At 33.5% G+C, this 23305-nt stretch overlaps 1 protein-coding gene and 1 long non-coding RNA gene across 2 annotated transcripts in view; both read right to left on the bottom strand.

The window, feature by feature from the left end:
* Positions 1 to 23305, bottom strand: part of tmem128 (transmembrane protein 128) — a 74558-nt gene that overhangs the window by 39139 nt on the left and 12114 nt on the right. The gene's annotated exons all lie outside the window — the stretch shown is intronic.
* LOC116709943 (uncharacterized) overlaps positions 1038 to 23305 on the bottom strand; it is a 27594-nt gene continuing 5326 nt past the window's right edge. Inside the window, exons 2-3 of the long non-coding RNA XR_004337003.1 lie at positions 4758 to 4764; positions 1038 to 1049 (exon numbers count right to left, since the gene is read on the bottom strand). This is a non-coding gene — a long non-coding RNA (uncharacterized LOC116709943). The remainder of the gene's footprint in view (positions 1050 to 4757; positions 4765 to 23305) is intronic.

Raw genomic sequence — 23305 nt, 5'->3', positions numbered from 1 at the left:
TAACCGCTCGAATATGCTTCCGCGAGTAATTTCTTTTGGCTACGTAGGTTATGAACTTTCGACTAAAAAACGAACTGCAACTTGTAAAACATGCAAGAAGAGAATATCGGATGGAGATGCCACGACGTCCAACTTTGTCCGGCATTTGAAGCTTCACAAAGATCGGTAGGTGGCACTTTTCTTTTGCTGTAAGATAGTTGACTTTAGCTAACTTCGTGTGAGCATGTGTACTCTGGGTTAAATTGGTGATGATTTACCATAAATCTGGTCCTTCAAATGCCTCCACAAATAATGTGCACCGTGTTAGCTCAGGAAGCCGGTGGATAGTGAGCGGGGCTCCGGAACAGAAAGCAGATTCTGGACCTGAACACAGGGAACAGAGTCTCTCTGTCCCATCATGATGATGAGCCGGGTCTAGTATCATCTAAGGATGGTTGGTGTATTTGAAGACATCTACGTTGGGAAATTATATTGACAATATATTGTTTACTGCAGTCAGTGCATTAAGTCAACTGTTTTTGACTTAATGCACTGACCGGCGTGACTGTCACATGTCGCACAGAACCCATTTCCAAGTAGTATAGCTTTGCTGGGAAAAAAAAAAAGACCAAATACAGTGACTGTCCCAAATAAATGTTGTGTTTAGAATATCTGTCCCATATTTACGGAGGACTGAAACTAACATACTTAGAAATAAAAGCAGAAAAATAAATGCACCAGACCTTCCTGAGTTTACTTGTGATAACTTCATTTATACTTATTTCATTTTTTGAAAACTATGATTGTTGTAGTGTTGATGTTTATTTATGAATAGAAGGAGTAAACTGAAGTCAAATGTAATTCATGAAAGGCTGTAATTTATTTTCTGACATCTGTTTACTTCTGACAGATTTGAAGAATACCAGATGAATAAGAGGATCACAAATGAACCTCAAATACATATTTTAAAAAGAACAAATGGTCTATTATTTGAATTTTATGTATAATTGCAAATTATTTAAAAAAATAAAAAATAAAAACGACTCGAAATGACTTGAAATTAAAGGTTCCTGACTTGAGACTTGACTCGACTTTTGCCTGTCTTTACTTGAGACTTGACTCGGACTTGAGGACAGAGACTTGAGACTTACTTGAGACTTGCAACACAGTGACTTGGTCACACCTCTGCTAATCAAACTTCAAAAAAGACCAAAAAGAGTAATTAACAGGGCTAAGACCAGGATCAGACTAACCCATTATTTATCCAAATATTTTGCACATATACAACATTTTGTACAGAACTACAAAATACTCTTCAAATAAATAAAGCCAATGCTGTACACAATTTCCTTCAAAAATATAAAAATAATTCTAAATTAATTAAGTACTTAGCATGTTTTTTCTTCATTGATAGGAAGTCAGATTATCCAAACTGGTAAACCACATTAATACAATATTAGTGAAGAAATACATTAAATGACCACTGAACAAATTATTCATAAAATACAGTATATCAAAAAAAAAATTAATAAAACACACAGAAAGTAATATAATGTAGGAAATAATTATATATTTACTGTTAATTTATTAGTATGATTTGTTCTTTAAATGGCCACTTATTTTGGCTAATGCTATTATTTATTAAATATCATCCAAACTCAACATCCTAAGCAAAGAATCAAACCACAATAGTCAACTAAAATCACAATAAGAAACTGAATCAATAATAACTAAATATTTTGTACCATATCAGCGTCAGGAGATGATTGAGGATGAAGAGACGCTGATTTCTGGTTCTTTAGGTTCTAGCGGGTCTGCAGTTCCTCTAATGATCCATTCTGTCTGATATATAGACTGCGCCACGACGGACACATTTTTTTGTCTTTCGATGTCCACAGTATCCATCCTCTCTGAAGTTGTTCAGTTTATAATTCGCGTCTTTTCACTCACGTCTGTTTTTTTAAAGCGTTTTTGCTTCTAAGGACATGGAATCGGGTCGAGGATGTTTAAAATAGACGCGGGTTGATAGCAGCTCACTGCGGCTGCGTAGTGTCCGTCTCTAGGCAACCGGGACGTTCAGCGTCTGTCTGTAGAGTTCAGGGGGTCCTTTAGCTCCCGCCACGACAATGTAGCTGACCTTAATATTTCCTGTGTTTTATTGTGGTCATTATTGTTAAACTTAGTGTTGATGTGTGTACGATAGGCGTGTCTATCGGACAGTTATGTATCGGTTTAAAATGGGACGCACATTTAACGGCCAAATATGGGACGATTCCGTGTTTTACGGGTGGCAATCCTATTCAGGGGAGCTGAGATACTAAAGCACCACTAAAACTGGGCTAGAATCGCCACTGCTTGCTGCTGCTGCAGCTTCATCACATCATCCAGGCGTTAAACCAGACAGATAAGACCCGCCCACTCCCTGAAGGCGCTGTCCAATCAGAATCCAGAACGCCCCGCCACCCATAGGAACCGTCTGCTTCACATTTCTGGATCCTCAATTACTTTATTACTGGTAAATATTTTCTGACTGGAAAAATACTTCATTGTTAAGAGCAGGAAAAATGAAGACTTCCTGAAAAGGTGAGAGTGATAGCTTTCTGGAAAATCCCGTTGTAATGTAAAATATGACAGATTGCTGGATAAAATAAATTTATAGTTGTTCATTTTTTTCCCTATTCTGGTCACAGCCAGAGGAAAATGAAGCTGTAGCTTCCTCCATGACTGCATTTGACAAACTAAGCCTTCAAAAATAATAATAATAATAATAAAGCACCGGGTTGAGGCGGTGTGAGCTTCACACACGATGTGCTAAAAATAAAACCTGACGGCTGCGGACGTTGTGCCGGGCGAAGAGAGGCGATCTGTGGTGGCTGCCGCTTGTAAGTTATTGAATAATCCCAAATGTAAATCATTTAAATAGTTAAATAGATAGTCTGACATGCGCAGTAAAGTGGCTGCTGACCAAAGTGACTTCGTACGTGACGACATAAGGCTGCTGTGTGGGCGGGTTTGATGCCTATGACGTGTGGGTCTTTATTTGCTCGTTCTTTTTCCCTGAGCGTCACTTCGCAGTTGTTCCTTGCAGAGCCTGTTGTTCTCACAGAAAACCTGAATTTTATCTTCAAACCTGACAAATAATCATGTACATACAGAGTTCACCAACCATAGAGACACAGACCGTCACCGTGGAAGCCCTGATGGCTGCGGTCCAACCGTTTTTCAAAAGCATCTCCCCGAAGGAGAGGTTGGGACTATCAAATGGAAACCCAGAACCCAGCACCACCTGTGCTCTGCAGGAGACTTTTGGAGACATCTTGGAGTTGTTTACATGCAACGTTCTGCAAAGTCTCCACAAGGAAAGCTGCACAATGAAGGACTTGAAGGCGGCCTTGGGAAACAAAGTTCCCGAAACCTTTGCTAAACTTCTGGAGATCAATGAAGACATCATTACTGAGCACACACACAATTTAAACAGGCTCATTGTGCAATATCTGATGGGTAGAGTCAATGACAGCTTGGACTCAGGTGCTCCTACAAGAGAACATGTTGAGCAAGCAGCTGGCATGTCAATAATCAGACATATGGTGGATGAAACCAGTTTGATTTTGCAGGACTTTTTGGATAGATCGGAATTCAAGAAACCAGCCGACGGTACAACTTGTGAGCCGAAATCTAAGATTGAAGGGTTGATGGGGAAGATGAAGAGATTTTTCAGAAATTTCACTGGCAAACATTCATCAAAGGTGGCTCCATTGATCATCCAGGAACAACAGAAAACCTCTCTGACTGAAAACAAGTCAACGCTGGAGATCCAGGTGGAAGATGTCAACAACCTTTCAGATATTAAAGGATGTGTAGCAGAGGCTCAGCCGTCCAAAGATGAGAAGAAAACTACGACCACGGCAGCCGTTATTCCTCTAGACGTCCAGGGAACCGCAGATATACACATAGAGGAGCCTGAGGTTGATCAAATCTCACCTGCTGAGCCGTTCGATCCTCTTGATGTTGATGCAGATGTGGAGAACTCTGTACCGGAGAGTCAGTCAACCGAAGAGCCACAGGAACTAGAAGGGCAGCCAAAGTTGGATGAAGTATCACCCACTGAAGCCTTCTTTGAACCAGAGATCTTGTTGACTGGAAATCTGCTGGAAAATGAATCAGAACCGGAGTCCAGCTCTGATGATTCCTCATTTGCCTTCACTACTTCTGTGAATGAGTGGGACAATCAGATGTCGGCTTCTTCAGTGCTGGACGATGACGGCAATGAGGAGTTAACAGGTTCCCAAGTTTGCTCTGAAGAGGAAAGAGAGGAAATGGCTTCACATCTACCTGGATTCATAGTTTCCCATCCAGTTCAAAATTTTATCTGTGAGCTGGAACTGGAAGAACCAGAAATGGAATCCACCAGCAAGTCAGAGGAAGACCAGTCTGAAGAGGTAGACAGGAGAAAAACAGCCGTGAGAAGCCTGGTCGGAGACGTGATCAAGATGATTATTGATAAATCAGGACAGAGAGACTACCCTCGAGAGGAATACAAGGCCATCTGTGATAGACTCTTTGAAAAACTCTGGGCTGAAACCAAACCCACAGTCCTCAACATGAGCCCGGACACGATTACACGCCAGAGGAAGGCCATCTTTAAGGACCTGCTGAAGGGGTGCAGCAAGCCAGAGAACATACTCCTTCTCCTGCAGGCAGGGACGCCGATAATGGAGAGAAACGTCCTCACTACGATGGAAAAGCGACTTCAGCCTCGGTGGAAGACGATCAGCTACAGGGATGCTTTCAGGGAAGCACTAAAAAACCTTGGAGAAAAGCTTCGAGCCACATTTACATGTGAATTACCTATTGATTTTTTTCCTCTTTTAACTCTGCTGGTGTCCATTATGATGCTTTTATATGGCAGCGTAGAGTCCCCCTTTTTTATACTTGTTCATGTTTAGTAGTTAGTTTATTTTCTACTTGTTCATGTTTAGTAGTTATGTAATTTTATACTTGTTCATGTTTAATAGTTATGTAATTTTCTACTTGTTCATGTTTAGTAGTTGTGCCATTATATACTTGTTCATTTTTACTAGTTATGCCATTTTATACTTGCTCATGTTTAGTAGTTATGCCATTTTATACTTCTTCATGTTTAGTAATTATGCCATTTTATACCTGTTCATGTTTAGTAGTTATGCCATTTTATACCTGTTCATGTTTAGTAGGTCCTCTCCTTGGGCTGCCACCTTATCGTGGTGGAGGGGTTTGAGTGCCCCAATGATCCTAGGAGCTATGCTGTCTGGGGCTTCATGCCCCTGGTAGGGTCACCCAAAGCAGATTGGTCCTAGGTGAGGGACCAGACAAAGCGCAGCCCGAAGACCCCAATGATGAGAAAAAACATGGGACTTGGACTTCCCTCGCCCGGACGCGGGTCACCGGGGCCCCACTCTGGAGCCAGGCCTGGATGGGGGGCATGATGGCGAGCGCCTGGTGGCTGGGCTTTTACCCAGGGAGCCCAGCCGGGCTCAGCCCGAAGAGGAAACATGGGTCCCCCCTCCCATGGGCCCACCACCTGAGAGAGGGGCCAAAAGGGTCGGGTGCATTATGTGATGTGTGGCGGCAGAGGGTAGTAGTTATGTCATTTTAAACTTGTTCATGTTTAGTAGTTATGTCGCTTTATAATTGGTCATGTTTAGTAGTTATGTCATTTTAAACTTGTTCATGTTTAGTAGTTATGTCGCTTTATACTTGTTCATGTTTAGTAGTTGTCATGTTGGATTTTAATTTCCTTGCCCACATGCAGGTGCTCACAGAAGAACAGACTTTACGGTTAAGAGGGTTTGTTTTAATGAGGTCAAACGTTGGTTCGAGAATTGAGACTGGAGGACGTCAGGAGGAAACGAGAGTCCAGGTAGGTTCGGGGGTCCCGGGCCACAGCGGATCAGAACGGCTTGGAGGTGCCAACCAGCGAGACGCGCCTGACCGGTGAAGTTCCAGGCTTGGCTCCGGGAAGCGGGATCAAGATCTGAGAGGTAACGGAGAGAAAAAGGACAAAATGACTGGACAATACTTAACATGGACTATGCGAGATCTTAGGGCTGAGTCTGATCAACAAGTGGTAACCATCGAGCGATGACTGGTGGTTCCACCGCTTCTTAAGAAGCCTGCCGCTGGTTACCGGAATCCGATGCAGGTGCATCAGGCTGTCAAACTCCTCCGCGTAGCTCGTCTCTGGAAAGGACCCTCACTCCAACCTGAATCCTGACAGTAGTTATGTCATTTTATACTTGTTCATGCTTAGTAGTTATGTCATTTTATACTTGTTCATGCTTAGAAGTGATGTCATTTTATACTTGTTCATGCTTAGAAGTGATGCCATTTTATACTTGTTCATGCTTAGTAGTTATGTCATTTTATACTTGTTCATGTTTAGTAGTTATGTCATTTTATACTTGTTCATGTTTAGTAGTTGTGCCATTTTATACCTGTTCATGTTTAGTAGTTATGTCATTTTATACTTGTTCATGCTTAGTAGTTGTGCCATTTTATACCTGTTCATGTTTAGTAGTTATGTCATTTTATACTTGTTCATGCTTAGTAGTTGTGCCATTTTATACCTGTTCATGTTTAGTAGTTATGTCATTTTATACTTGCTCATGTTTAGTAGTCATGTCATTTTATACTTGTTCATGTTTAGTAGTTATGTCATTTTATACTTGTTCATGCTTAGAAGTGATGTCATTTTATACTTGTTCATGCTTAGTAGTTATGTCATTTTATACTTGTTCATGTTTATTAGTAATGTCATTTTTTACTTGTTCATGTTTAGTAGTCATGTGATTTTATACTTGTTCATAATTAGTAGTCGTGCCATTTTATACCTGTTCATGCTTAGAAGTGATGTCATTTTATACTTGTTCATGCTTAGTAGTTATGTCATTTTATACTTGTTCATGTTTAGTAGGTATGTCATTTTATATCTGTTCATGTTTAGTAGTTATGTCATTTTATACTTGTTCATGTTTAGTAGTTATGTCATTTTATACTTGTTCATGCTTAGAAGTGATGTCATTTTATACTTGTTCATGCTTAGTAGATATGTCATTATATACTTGCTCATGTTTAGTAGTCATGTCATTTTATACTTGTTCATGTTTAGTAGTTATGTCATTTTATACTTGTTCATGCTTAGAAGTGATGTCATTTTATACTTGTTCATGCTTAGTAGTTATGTCATTATATACTTGCTCATGTTTAGTAGTCATGTCATTTTATACTTGTTCATGTTTAGTAGTTATGTCATTTTATACTTGTTCATGCTTAGAAGTGATGTCATTTTATACTTGTTCATGCTTAGTAGTTATGTCATTTTATACTTGTTCATGTTTAGTAGTCATGTCATTTTATACTTGTTCATGTTTAGTAGTTATGTCATTTTATACTTGTTCATGCTTAGAAGTGATGTCATTTTATACTTGTTCATGTTTAGTAGTTATGTCATTTTATACTTGTTCATGCTTAGAAGTGATGTCATTTTATACTTGTTCATGCTTAGTAGATATGTCATTATATACTTGCTCATGTTTAGTAGTCATGTCATTTTATACTTGTTCATGTTTAGTAGTTATGTCATTTTATACTTGTTCATGCTTAGAAGTGATGCCATTTTATACTTGTTCATGCTTAGTAGTTATGTCATTTTATACTTGTTCATGTTTAGTAGGTATGTCATTATATACTTGCTCATGTTTAGTAGTCATGTCATTTTATACTTGTTCATGCTTAGTAGTTGTGCCATTTTATACCTGTTCATGTTTAGTAGTTATGTCATTTTATACTTGTTCATGCTTAGAAGTGATGTCATTTTATACTTGTTCATGCTTAGTAGTTATGTCATTGTATACTTGTTCATGCTTAGTAGTTATGTCATTTTATACTTGTTCATGCTTAGTAGTTATGTCATTTTATACTTGTTCATGCTTAGTAGTGATGTCATTTTATACTTGTTCATGCTTAGTAGTTATGTCATTTTATACTTGTTCATGCTTAGTAGTTATGTCATTTTATACTTGTTCATGTTTAGTAGCCATGTCCTTTTATACCTGTTCATGCTTAGTAGTTATGTCATTATATACTTGCTCATGTTTAGTAGTCATGTCATTTTATACTTGTTCATGTTTAGTAGTTATGTCATTTTATACTTGTTCATGCTTAGAAGTGATGCCATTTTATACTTGTTCATGCTTAGTAGTTATGTCATTTTATACTTGTTCATGTTTAGTAGGTATGTCATTATATACTTGCTCATGTTTAGTAGTTATGTCATTTTATACTTGTTCATGCTTAGTAGTTATGTCATTGTATACCTGTTCATGTTTAGTAGTTATGTCATTTTATACTTGTTCATGCTTAGTAGTTATGTCATTTTATACTTGTTCATGTTTAGAAGTGATGTCATTTTATACTTGTTCATGCTTAGTAGTTATGTCATTTTATACTTGTTCATGCTTAGTAGTTATGTCATTTTATACTTGTTCATGTTTAGAAGTTATGTCATTTTATACTTGTTCATGCTTAGTAGTTATGTCATTTTATACTTGTTCATGCTTAGAAGTGATGCCATTTTATACTTGTTCATGCTTAGTAGTTATGTCATTTTATACTTGTTCATGTTTAGTAGGTATGTCATTATATACTTGCTCATGTTTAGTAGTTATGTCATTTTATACTTGTTCATGCTTAGTAGTTATGTCATTGTATACCTGTTCATGTTTAGTAGTCATGTCATTTTATACTTGTTCATGTTTAGTAGTTATGTCATTTTATACTTGTTCATGCTTAGAAGTGATGCCATTTTATACTTGTTCATGCTTAGTAGTTATGTCATTTTATACTTGTTCATGTTTAGTAGGTATGTCATTATATACTTGCTCATGTTTAGTAGTTATGTCATTTTATACTTGTTCATGCTTAGTAGTTATGTCATTGTATACCTGTTCATGCTTAGTAGTTATGTCATTTTATACTTGTTCATGTTTAGAAGTGATGTCATTTTATACTTGTTCATGCTTAGTAGTTATGTCATTTTATACTTGTTCATGCTTAGTAGTTATGTCATTTTATACTTGTTCATGTTTAGAAGTTATGTCATTTTATACTTGTTCATGCTTAGTAGTTATGTCATTTTATACTTGTTGATGCTTAGAAGTGATGCCATTTTATACTTGTTCATGTTTAGTAGGTATGTCATTATATACTTCCTCATGTTTAGTAGTTATGTCATTTTATACTTGTTCATGCTTAGTAGTTATGTCATTGTATACCTGTTCATGTTTAGAAGTGATGTCATTTTATACTTGTTCATGCTTAGTAGTTATGTCATTTTATACCTGTTCATGCTTAGTAGTTATGTCATTTTATACTTGTTCATGTTTAGAAGTTATGTCATTTTATACTTGTTCATGCTTAGTAGTTATGCCATTTTATACTTGTTCATGTTTAGAAGTTATGTCATTTTATACTTGTTCATGTTTAGTAGTTATGTCATTTTATACTTGTTCATGCTTAGAAGTGATGTCATTATATACTTGCTCATGTTTAGTAGTCATGTCATTTTATACTTGTTCATGTTTAGTAGTTATGTCATTTTATACTTGTTCATGCTTAGTAGTTATGTCATTTTATACTTGTTCATGTTTAGTAGTTATGTCATTTTATACTTGTTCATGCTTAGAAGTGATGTCATTTTATACTTGTTCATGCTTAGTAGTTATGTCATTTTATACTTGTTCATGCTTAGTAGTTATGTCATTTTATACCTGTTCATGTTTAGTAGTCATGTCATTTTATACTTGTTCGTGCTTAGAAGTGATGTCATTTTATACTTGTTCATGCTTAGTAGTTATGTCATTTTATACTTGTTCATGCTTAGTAGTTATGTCATTTTATACTTGTTCATGCTTAGTAGTTATGTCATTTTATACTTGTTCATGCTTAGTAGTTATGTCATTTTATACCTGTTCATGTTTAGTAGTTATGTCATTTTATACTTGTTTGTGCTTAGAAGTGATGTCATTTTATACTTGTTCATGCTTAGTAGTTATGTCATTTTATACTTGTTCATGCTTAGTAGTTATGTCATTTTATACTTGTTCATGCTTAGTAGTTATGTCATTTTATACTTGTTCATGTTTAGTAGTTATGTCATTTTATACTTGTTCATGCTTAGAAGTGATGTCATTTTATACTTGTCCATGCTTAGTAGTTATGTCATTTTATACTTGTTCATGTTTAGTAGTTATGTCATTTTATACTTGTTCATGCTTAGAAGTGATGTGATTTTATACTTGTTCATGTTTAGTAGTTTTGTCATTATATACTTACTCATGTTTAGTAGTAATGTCATTTTATACTTGTTCATGTTTAGTAGTTATGTCATTTTATACTTGTTCATGCTTAGAAGTGATGTCATTTTATACTTGTTCATGCTTAGTAGATATGTCATTATATACTTGCTCATGTTTAGTAGTCATGTCATTTTATACTTGTTCATGTTTAGTAGTTATGTCATTTTATACTTGTTCATGCTTAGAAGTGATGTCATTTTATACTTGTTCATGCTTAGTAGTTATGTCATTTTATACTTGTTCATGTTTAGTAGTCATGTCATTTTATACTTGTTCATGTTTAGTAGTTATGTCATTTTATACTTGTTCATGCTTAGAAGTGATGTCATTTTATACTTGTTCATGCTTAGTAGTTATGTCATTTTATACTTGTTCATGTTTAGTAGTTATGTCATTATATACTTGCTCATGTTTTGTAGTAATGTTATTTTATACTTGTTCATGTTTAGTAGTTACGTCATTTTATACTTGTTCATGCTTAGAAGTGATGTCATTTTATACTTGTTCATGCTTAGTAGATATGTCATTATATACTTGCTCATGTTTAGTAGTCATGTCATTTTATACTTGTTCATGTTTAGTAGTTATGTCATTTTATACTTGTTCATGCTTAGAAGTGATGCCATTTTATACTTGTTCATGCTTAGTAGTTATGTCATTTTATACTTCTTCATGTTTAGTAGGTATGTCATTATATACTTGCTCATGTTTAGTAGTTATGTCATTTTATACTTGTTCATGCTTAGAAGTGATGTCATTTTATACTTGTTCATGCTTAGTAGTTATGTCATTGTATACCTGTTCATGTTTAGTAGTTATGTCATTTTATACTTGTTCATGCTTAGTAGTTATGTCATTTTATACTTGTTCATGTTTAGAAGTGATGTCATTTTATACTTGTTCATGCTTAGAAGTGATGTCATTTTATACTTGTTCATGCTTAGTAGTTATGTCATTGTATACCTGTTCATGTTTAGTAGTTATGTCATTTTATACTTGTTCATGCTTAGAAGTGATGTCATTTTATACTTGTTCATGCTTAGTAGTTATGTCATTGTATACCTGTTCATGCTTAGTAGTTATGTCATTTTATACTTGTTCATGCTTAGTAGTTATGTCATTTTATACTTGTTCATGTTTAGAAGTTATGTCATTTTATACTTGTTCATGCTTAGTAGTTATGTCATTTTATAGTTGTTCATGCTTAGTAGTTATGTCATTTTATACCTGTTCATGTTTAGTAGTTATGTCATTTTATACTTGTTCATGCTTAGTAGTTATGTCATTTTATACTTGTTCATGTTTAGTAGTTATGTCATTTTATACTTGTTCATGCTTAGAAGTGATGTCATTTTATACTTGTTCATGCTTAGTAGATATGTCATTATATACTTGCTCATGTTTAGTAGTCATGTCATTTTATACTTGTTCATGTTTAGTAGTTATGTCATTTTATACTAGTTCATGCTTAGAAGTGATGTCATTTTATACTTGTTCATGCTTAGTAGTTATGTCATTATATACTTGCTCATGCTTAGTAGTTGTGCCATTTTATACTTGTTCATGTTTAGTAGTTATGTCATTTTATACTTGTTCATGTTTAGTAGTTATGTCATTATATCCTTGTTCATGTTTACCAGTTATGCCATTTTATACCTGTTTATGTTTAGTAGGTCCTCTCCTTGGGCTGCCACCTTATCGTGGTGGAGGGGTTTGAGTGCCCCAATGATCCTAGGAGCTATGCTGTCAGGGGCTTCATGCCCCAGGTAGGGTCACCCAAGGCAGATTGGTCCTAGGTGAGGGACCAGACAAAGCGCAGCCCGAAGACCCCAATGATGAGAAAAAACATTGGACTTGGCGTTCCGTCGCCCGGACGCGGGTCACCGGGGCCCCACTCTGGAGCCAGGCCTGGATGGGGGGCATGATGGCGAGCGACTGGTGGCCGGGCTTTTACCCATGGAGCCCAGCCGGGCTCAGCCCGAAGAGGAAACATGGGTTCTCCTATCCCATGGGCCCACCACCTGAGAGAGGGGGCAAAGGGGTCGGGTGCATTATGTGATGTGTGGCGGCAGAGGGTAGTAGTTATGTCATTTTAAACTTGTTCATGTTTAGTAGTTATGTCATTTTATACTTGTTCATGTTTATTAGTAATGTCATTTTTTACTTGTTCATGTTTAGTAGTCATGTGATTTTATACTTGTTCATGCTTAGTAGTTATGTCATTTTATACTTGTTCATGTTTAGTAGTTATGTCATTTTATACTTGTTCATGCTTAGAAGTGATGTCATTTTATACTTGTTCATGCTTAGTAGTTATGTCATTTTATACTTGTTCATGTTTATTAGTTATGTCATTTTATACTTGTTCATGTTTATTAGTAATGTCATTTTTTACTTGTTCATGTTTAGTAGTCATGTGATTTTATACTTGTTCATAATTCGTAGTCGTGCCATTTTATGCTTGTTCATGTTTAGTAGTCGTGCCATTTTATACCTGTTCATGTTTAGTAGTTATGTCATTTTATACTTGTTCATGCTTAGAAGTGATGTCATTTTATACTTGTTCATGCTTAGTAGTTATGTCATTTTATACTTGTTCATGTTTAGTACTTATGTCATTTTATACCTGTTCATGTTTAGTAGTTATGTCATTTTATACTTGTTCATGCTTAGTAGTTATGTCATTTTATACTTGTTCGTGCTTAGTAGTTATGTCATTTTATACTTGTTCATGTTTAGTAGTTATGTCATTTTATACCTGTTCATGCTTAGAAGTGATGTCATTTTATACTTGTTCATGCTTAGTAGTTATGTCATTTTATACTTGTTCATGTTTAGAAGTTATGTCATTTTATACCTGTTCATGTTTAGTAGTTATGTCATTTTATACTTGTTCATGTTTATTAGTAATGTCATTTTTTACTTGTTCATGTTTAGTAGTCATGTGATTTTATACTTGTTCATAATTAGTAGTCGTGCCATTTTATACTTGTTCATGTTTAGTAGTCGTGCCATTTTATACCTGTTCATGTTTAGTAGTTATGTCATTTTATGCTTGTTCATGCTTAGAAGTGATGTCATTTTATACTTGTTCATGCTTAGTAGTTATGTCATTTTATACTTGTTCATGTTTAGAAGTTATGTCATTTTATACTTGTTCATGCTTAGAAGTGATGTCATTTTATACTTGTTCATGCTTAGTAGTTATGTCATTTTATACTTGTTCATGCTTAGTAGTTATGTCATTTTATACTTGTTCATGCTTAGTAGTTATGTCATTGTATACCTGTTCATGTTTAGTAGTTATGTCATTTTATACTTGTTCATGCTTAGTAGTTATGTCATTTCATACTTGTTCATGCTTAGTAGTTATGTCATTTTGTACTTGTTCATGTTTAGAAGTTATGTCATTTTATACTTGTTCATGTTTATTAGTAATGTCATTTTTTACTTGTTCATGTTTAGTAGTCATGTGATTTTATACTTGTTCATAATTAGTAGTCGTGCCATTTTATACTTGTTCATGTTTAGTAGTCGTGCCATTTTATACCTGTTCATGTTTAGTAGTTATGTCATTTTATACTTGTTCATGCTTAGAAGTGATGTCATTTTATACTTGTTCATGCTTAGTAGTTATGTCATTTTATACTTGTTCATGTTTAGAAGTTATGTCATTTTATACTTGTTCATGCTTAGAAGTGATGTCATTTTATACTTGTTCATGCTTAGTAGTTATGTCATTTTATACTTGTTCATGCTTAGTAGTTATGTCATTTTATACTTGTTCATGCTTAGTAGTTATGTCATTGTATACCTGTTCATGTTTAGTAGTTATGTCATTCTATACTTGTTCATGTTTAGTAGTTATGTCATTTTATACCTGTTCATGTTTAGTAGTTATGTCATTTTATACTTGTTCATGCTTAGTAGTTATGTCATTTTATACTTGTTCATGTTTAGTAGTTATGTCATTATATACTTGCTCATGTTTAGTAGTAATGTCATTTTATACTTGTTCATGTTTAGTAGTTATGTCATTTATACTTGTTATGCTTATAAGTGATGTCATTTTATACTTGTTCATGCTTAGTAGATATGTCATTATATACTTGCTCATGTTTAGTAGTCATGTCATTTTATACTTGTTCATGTTTAGTATTTATGTCATTTTAATACTTGTTCATGCTTAGAAGTGATGTCATTTATACTTGTTCATGCTTAGTAGTTATGGTCATTTTATACTTGTTCATAGTTTAGTAGTCATGTCATTTTATACTTGTTCATGTTTAGTAGTTTATGTCATTTTATACTTGTTCATGCTTAGAAGTGATGTCATTTTATACTTGTTCATGCTTAGTAGTTATGTCATTTTATACTTGTTCATGTTTAGTAGTTATGTCATTATATACTTGCTCATGTTTAGTAGTAATGTCATTTTATACTTGTTCATGTTTAGTAGTTATGTCATTTTATACTTGTTCATGCTTAGAAGTGATGTCATTTTATACTTGTTCATGCTTAGTAGATATGTCATTATATACTTGCTCATGTTTAGTAGTCATGTCATTTTATACTTGTTCATGTTTAGTAGTTATGTCATTTTATACTTGTTCATGCTTAGTAGTTATGTCATTTTATACTTGTTCATGTTTAGAAGTGATGTCATTTTATACTTGTTCATGCTTAGTAGTTATGTCATTTTATACTTGTTCATGTTTAGAAGTTATGTCATTTTATACTTGTTCATGCTTAGAAGTGATGTCATTTTATACTTGTTCATGCTTAGTAGATATGTCATTATATACTTGCTCATGTTTAGTAGTCATGTTATTTTATACTTGTTCATGTTTAGTAGTTATGTCATTTTATAGTTGTTCATGTTTAGTAGTTATGTCATTTTATACCTGTTCATGCTTAGTAGTTATGTCATTTTATACTTGTTCATGCTTAGTAGTTATGTCATTTTATACTTGTTCATGCTTAGTAGTTATGTCATTTTATACTTGTTCATGTTTAGTAGTTATGTCATTTTATACTTGTTCATGCTTAGAAGTGATGTCATTTTATACTTGTTCATGCTTAGTAGTTATGTCATTTTATACTTGTTCATGTTTAGTAGTTATGTCATTTTATACTTGTTCATGCTTAGAAGTGATGTGATTTTATACTTGTTCATGTTTAGTAGTTTTGTCATTATATACTTGCTCATGTTTAGTAGTAATGTCATTTTATACTTGTTCATGTTTAGTAGTTATGTCATTTTATACTTGTTCATGCTTAGAAGTGATGTCATTTTATACTTGTTCATGCTTAGTAGATATGTCATTATATACTTGTTCATGTTTAGTAGTTATGTCATTTTATACTTGTTCATGCTTAGAAGTGATGTCATTTTATACTTGTTCATGCTTAGTAGTTATGTCATTTTATACTTGTTCATGTTTAGTAGTCATGTCATTTTATACTTGTTCATGTTTAGTAGTTATGTCATTTTATACTTGTTCATGCTTAGAAGTGATGTCATTTTATACTTGTTCATGTTTAGTAGTTATGTCATTATATACTTGCTCATGTTTAGTAGTAATGTTATTTTATACTTGTTCATGTTTAGTAGTTATGTCATTTTATACTTGTTCATGCTTAGTAGTTATGTCATTTTATACTTGTTCATGTTTAGTAGTTATGTCATTATATACTTGCTCATGTTTAGTAGTAATGTTATTTTATACTTGTTCATGTTTAGTAGTTATGTCATTTTATACTTGTTCATGCTTAGAAGTGATGTCATTTTATACTTGTTCATGCTTAGTAGATATGTCATTATATACTTGTTCATGTTTAGTAGTTATGTCATTTTATACTTGTTCATGCTTAGAAGTGATGCCATTTTATACTTGTTCATGCTTAGTAGTTATGTCATTTTATACTTCTTCATGTTTAGTAGGTATGTCATTATATACTTGCTCATGTTTAGTAGTTATGTCATTTTATACTTGTTCATGCTTAGAAGTGATGTCATTTTATACTTGTTCATGCTTAGTAGTTATGTCATTGTATACCTGTTCATGTTTAGTAGTTATGTCATTTTATACTTGTTCATGCTTAGTAGTTATGTCATTTTATACTTGTTCATGTTTAGAAGTGATGTCATTTTATACTTGTTCATGCTTAGTAGTTATGTCATTTTATACTTGTTCATGCTTAGTAGTTATGTCATTTTATACTTGTTCATGTTTAGAAGTTATGTCATTTTATACTTGTTCATGCTTAGTAGTTATGTCATTTTATAGTTGTTCATGCTTAGTAGTTATGTCATTTTATACCTGTTCATGTTTAGTAGTTATGTCATTTTATACTTGTTCATGCTTAGTAGTTATGTCATTTTATACTTGTTCATGTTTAGTAGTTATGTCATTTTATACTTGTTCATGCTTAGAAGTGATGTCATTTTATACTTGTTCATGCTTAGTAGATATGTCATTATATACTTGCTCATGTTTAGTAGTCATGTCATTTTATACTTGTTCATGTTTAGTAGTTATGTCATTTATACTTGTTCATGCTTAGAAGTGATGTCATTTTATACTTGTTCATGCTTAGTAGATATGTCATTATATACTTGCTCATGTTTAGTAGTCATGTCATTTTATACTTGTTCATGTTTAGTAGTTATGTCATTATATCCTTGTTCATGTTTACCAGTTATGCCATTTTATACCTGTTTATGTTTAGTAGGTCCTCTCCTTGGGCTGCCACCTTATCGTGGTGGAGGGGTTTGAGTGCCCCAATGATCCTAGGAGCTATGCTGTCAGGGGCTTCATGCCCCAGGTAGGGTCACCCAAGGCAGATTGGTCCTAGGTGAGGGACCAGACAAAGCGCAGCCCGAAGACCCCAATGATGAGAAAAAACATTGGACTTGGCGTTCCGTCGCCCGGACGCGGGTCACCGGGGCCCCACTCTGGAGCCAGGCCTGGATGGGGGGCATGATGGCGAGCGACTGGTGGCCGGGCTTTTACCCATGGAGCCCAGCCGGGCTCAGCCCGAAGAGGAAACATGGGTTCTCCTATCCCATGGGCCCACCACCTGAGAGAGGGGGCAAAGGGGTCGGGTGCATTATGTGATGTGTGGCGGCAGAGGGTAGTAGTTATGTCATTTTAAACTTGTTCATGTTTAGTAGTTATGTCATTTTATACTTGTTCATGTTTATTAGTAATGTCATTTTTTACTTGTTCATGTTTAGTAGTCATGTGATTTTATACTTGTTCATGCTTAGTAGTTATGTCATTTTATACTTGTTCATGTTTAGTAGTTATGTCATTTTATACTTGTTCATGCTTAGAAGTGATGTCATTTTATACTTGTTCATGCTTAGTAGTTATGTCATTTTATACTTGTTCATGTTTAGTAGTTATGTCATTTTATACCTGTTCATGTTTATTAGTTATGTCATTTTATACTTGTTCATGTTTATTAGTAATGTCATTTTTTACTTGTTCATGTTTAGTAGTCATGTGATTTTATACTTGTTCATAATTCGTAGTCGTGCCATTTTATGCTTGTTCATGTTTAGTAGTCGTGCCATTTTATACCTGTTCATGTTTAGTAGTTATGTCATTTTATACTTGTTCATGCTTAGAAGTGATGTCATTTTATACTTGTTCATGCTTAGTAGTTATGTCATTTTATACTTGTTCATGTTTAGTAGTTATGTCATTTTATACCTGTTCATGTTTAGTAGTTATGTCATTTTATACTTGTTCATGCTTAGTAGTTATGTCATTTTATACTTGTTCGTGCTTAGTAGTTATGTCATTTTATACTTGTTCATGTTTAGTAGTTATGTCATTTTATACCTGTTCATGCTTAGAAGTGATGTCATTTTATACTTGTTCATGCTTAGTAGTTATGTCATTTTATACTTGTTCATGTTTAGAAGTTATGTCATTTTATACCTGTTCATGTTTAGTAGTTATGTCATTTTATACTTGTTCATGTTTATTAGTAATGTCATTTTTTACTTGTTCATGTTTAGTAGTCATGTGATTTTATACTTGTTCATAATTAGTAGTCGTGCCATTTTATACTTGTTCATGTTTAGTAGTCGTGCCATTTTATACCTGTTCATGTTTAGTAGTTATGTCATTTTATACTTGTTCATGCTTAGAAGTGATGTCATTTTATACTTGTTCATGCTTAGTAGTTATGTCATTTTATACTTGTTCATGTTTAGAAGTTATGTCATTTTATACTTGTTCATGCTTAGAAGTGATGTCATTTTATACTTGTTCATGCTTAGTAGTTATGTCATTTTATACTTGTTCATGCTTAGTAGTTATGTCATTTTATACTTGTTCATGCTTAGTAGTTATGTCATTGTATACCTGTTCATGTTTAGTAGTTATGTCATTTTATACTTGTTCATGCTTAGTAGTTATGTCATTTCATACTTGTTCATGCTTAGTAGTTATGTCATTTTATACTTGTTCATGTTTAGAAGTTATGTCATTTTATACTTGTTCATGCTTAGTAGTTATGTCATTTTATACTTGTTCATGTTTAGAAGTTATGTCATTTTATACTTGTTCATGCTTAGTAGTTATGTCATTTTATAGTTGTTCATGCTTAGTAGTTATGTCATTTTATACCTGTTCATGTTTAGTAGTTATGTCATTTTATACTTGTTCATGCTTAGTAGTTATGTCATTTTATACTTGTTCATGTTTAGTAGTTATGTCATTTTATACTTGTTCATGCTTAGAAGTGATGTCATTTTATACTTGTTCATGCTTAGTAGATATGTCATTATATACTTGCTCATGTTTAGTAGTCATGTCATTTTATACTTGTTCATGTTTAGTAGTTATGTCATTTTATACTTGTTCATGCTTAGAAGTGATGTCATTTTATACTTGTTCATGCTTAGTAGTTATGTCATTATATACTTGCTCATGCTTAGTAGTTGTGCCATTTTATACTTGTTCATGTTTAGTAGTTATGTCATTTTATACTTGTTCATGTTTAGTAGTTATGTCATTATATCCTTGTTCATGTTTACCAGTTATGCCATTTTATACCTGTTTATGTTTAGTAGGTCCTCTCCTTGGGCTGCCACCTTATCGTGGTGGAGGGGTTTGAGTGCCCCAATGATCCTAGGAGCTATGCTGTCAGGGGCTTCATGCCCCAGGTAGGGTCACCCAAGGCAGATTGGTCCTAGGTGAGGGACCAGACAAAGCGCAGCCCGAAGACCCCAATGATGAGAAAAAACATTGGACTTGGCGTTCCGTCGCCCGGACGCGGGTCACCGGGGCCCCACTCTGGAGCCAGGCCTGGATGGGGGGCATGATGGCGAGCGACTGGTGGCCGGGCTTTTACCCATGGAGCCCAGCCGGGCTCAGCCCGAAGAGGAAACATGGGTTCTCCTATCCCATGGGCCCACCACCTGAGAGAGGGGGCAAAGGGGTCGGGTGCATTATGTGATGTGTGGCGGCAGAGGGTAGTAGTTATGTCATTTTAAACTTGTTCATGTTTAGTAGTTATGTCATTTTATACTTGTTCATGCTTAGAAGTGATGTCATTTTATACTTGTTCATGCTTAGTAGATATGTCATTATATACTTGCTCATGTTTAGTAGTCATGTCATTTTATACTTGTTCATGTTTAGTAGTTATGTCATTTTATACTTGTTCATGCTTAGAAGTGATGTCATTTTATACTTGTTCATGCTTAGTAGTTATGTCATTATATACTTGCTCATGTTTAGTAGTCATGTCATTTTATACTTGTTCATGTTTAGTAGTTATGTCATTTTATACTTGTTCATGCTTAGAAGTGATGTCATTTTATACTTGTTCATGCTTAGTAGTTATGTCATTTTATACTTGTTCATGTTTAGTAGTCATGTCATTTTATACTTGTTCATGTTTAGTAGTTATGTCATTTTATACTTGTTCATGCTTAGAAGTGATGTCATTTTATACTTGTTCATGTTTAGTAGTTATGTCATTTTATACTTGTTCATGCTTAGAAGTGATGTCATTTTATACTTGTTCATGCTTAGTAGATATGTCATTATATACTTGCTCATGTTTAGTAGTCATGTCATTTTATACTTGTTCATGTTTAGTAGTTATGTCATTTTATACTTGTTCATGCTTAGAAGTGATGCCATTTTATACTTGTTCATGCTTAGTAGTTATGTCATTTTATACTTGTTCATGTTTAGTATGTATGTCATTATATACTTGCTCATGTTTAGTAGTCATGTCATTTTATACTTGTTCATGCTTAGTAGTTGTGCCATTTTATACCTGTTCATGTTTAGTAGTTATGTCATTTTATACTTGTTCATGCTTAGAAGTGATGTCATTTTATACTTGTTCATGTTTAGTAGTTATGTCATTGTATACTTGTTCATGCTTAGTAGTTATGTCATTTTATACTTGTTCATGCTTAGTAGTTATGTCATTTTATACTTGTTCATGCTTAGTAGTGATGTCATTTTATACTTGTTCATGCTTAGTAGTTATGTCATTTTATACTTGTTCATGCTTAGTAGTTATGTCATTTTATACTTGTTCATGTGTAGAAGTTATGTCATTTTATACTTGTTCATGCTTATAGTTATGGTCATTTTATACTTGTTCATGTTTAGTAGCCATGTCCTTTTATACCTGTTCATGCTTAGTAGTTATGTCATTATACTTGCTCATGTTTAGTAGTCATGTCTTTTATACTTGTTCATGTTTAGTAGTTATGTCATTTTATACTTGTTCATGCTTAGAAGTTATGCCATTTATACTTGTTCATGCTTAGTAGTTATGTCATTTTATCTTGTTCATGTTTAGTAGGTATGTCTTTATACTTGCTCATGTTTAGTAGTTATGTCATTTTATACTTGTTCATGCTTAGTAGTTATGTCATTGTATACCTGTTCATGTTTAGTAGTTATGTCATTTTATACTTGTTCATGCTTAGTAGTTATGTCATTTTATACTTGTTCATGTTTAGAAGTGATGTCATTTTATACTTGCTCATGTTTAGTAGTTATGTCATTTTATACTTGTTCATGCTTAGTAGTTATGTCATTTTATACTTGTTCATGTTTAGTAGGTATGTCATTATATACTTGCTCATGTTTAGTAGTTATGTCATTTTATACTTGTTCATGCTTAGTAGTTATGTCATTGTATACCTGTTCATGTTTAGTAGTCATGTCATTTTATACTTGTTCATGTTTAGTAGTTATGTCATTTTATACTTGTTCATGCTTAGAAGTGATGCCATTTTATACTTGTTCATGCTTAGTAGTTATGTCATTTTATACTTGTTCATGTTTAGTGGTATGTCATTATATACTTGCTCATGTTTAGTAGTTATGTCATTTTATACTTGTTCATGCTTAGTATGTTATGTCATTGTATACCTGTTCATGCTTAGTAGTTTTCATTTTATACTTGTTCATGTTTAGAAGTGATGTCATTTTATACTTGTTCATGCTTAGTAGTTATGTCATTTTATACTTGTTCATGCTTAGTAGTTATGTCATTTTATACTTGTTCATGTTTAGTAAGTTATGTCATTTTATACTTGTTCATGCTTAGTAGTTATGTCATTTTTATACTTGTTCATGCTTAGAAGTGATGCCATTTTATACTGTTCATGTTTAGTAGTATGTCATTATATACTCCTCATGTTTTAGTAGTTATGTCATTTTTATACTTGTTCATGCTTAGTAGTTATGTCATTGTATACCTTTCATGTTTAGAAGTGATGTCATTTTATACTTGTCATGCTTTTAGTAGTTTGTCATTTTATACCTGTTCATGCTTAGTAGTTATGTCATTTTATACTTGTTCATGTTTAGAAGTTATGTCATTTTATACTTGTTCATGCTTAGTAGTTATGCCATTTTATCTTGTTCATGTTTAGAAGTTATGTCATTTTATACTGTTCATGTTTAGTAGTTTGTCATTTTACTTGTTCATGCTTAGAAGTGATGTCATTATACTCTGCTCATGTTTAGTAGTCATGTCATTTTATACTGTTCATGCTTAGTAGTTATGTCATTGTATACCTGTTCATGTTTTAGTAGTCATGTCATTTATACTTGTTCATGTTATAGTTCTGTTCATTTTATACCTGTTCATGCTTAGTAGTTATGTCATTTTATACTTGTTCGTGCTTAGAAGTGATGTCATTTTATACTTGTTCATGCTTAGTAGTTATGTCATTTTATACTTGTTCATGCTTAGTAGTTATGTCATTTATATACTTGTTCATGCTTAGTAGTTATGTCATTTTATACTTGTTCATGCTTAGTAGTTAGTCATTTTATACCTGTTCATGTTTAGTAGTTATGTCATTTTATACTTGTTTGTGCTTAGAAGTGATGTCATTTTATACTTGTTCATGCTTAGTAGTTATGTCATTTTTACTTGTTCATGCTTAGTAGTTATGTCATTTTATACTTGTTCATGCTTAGTAGTTAGTCATTTTATACTTGTTCATGTTTTAGTTATGTGTCATTTTATACTTGTTCATGCTTAGAAGTGATGTCATTTTATACTTGTCCTGCTTAGTAGTTATGTCATTTTATACTTGTTCATGTTAGTAGTTATGTCATTTTATACTTGTTCATGTTTAGAAGTTATGTCATTTTATACTTGTTCATGCTTAGTAGTTATGTCATTTTATAGTTGTTCATGCTTAGTAGTTATGTCATTTTATACCTGTTCATGTTTAGTAGTTATGTCATTTTATACTTGTTCATGCTTAGTAGTTATGTCATTTTATACTTGTTCATGTTTAGTAGTTATGTCATTTTATACGTTCATGCTTAGAAGTGATGTCATTTTATACTTGTTCATGCTTAGTAAGAATATGTCATTATACTTGCTCATGTTTTAGTAGTCATGTCATTTTATACTTGTTC

Source organism: Xiphophorus hellerii, chromosome 20 (genome assembly GCF_003331165.1).
Source record: "Xiphophorus hellerii strain 12219 chromosome 20, Xiphophorus_hellerii-4.1, whole genome shotgun sequence".
NCBI classification, from domain to species: Eukaryota; Metazoa; Chordata; class Actinopteri; order Cyprinodontiformes; family Poeciliidae; genus Xiphophorus; species Xiphophorus hellerii.
This window is presented reverse-complemented; position numbering and strand designations above follow the sequence as displayed.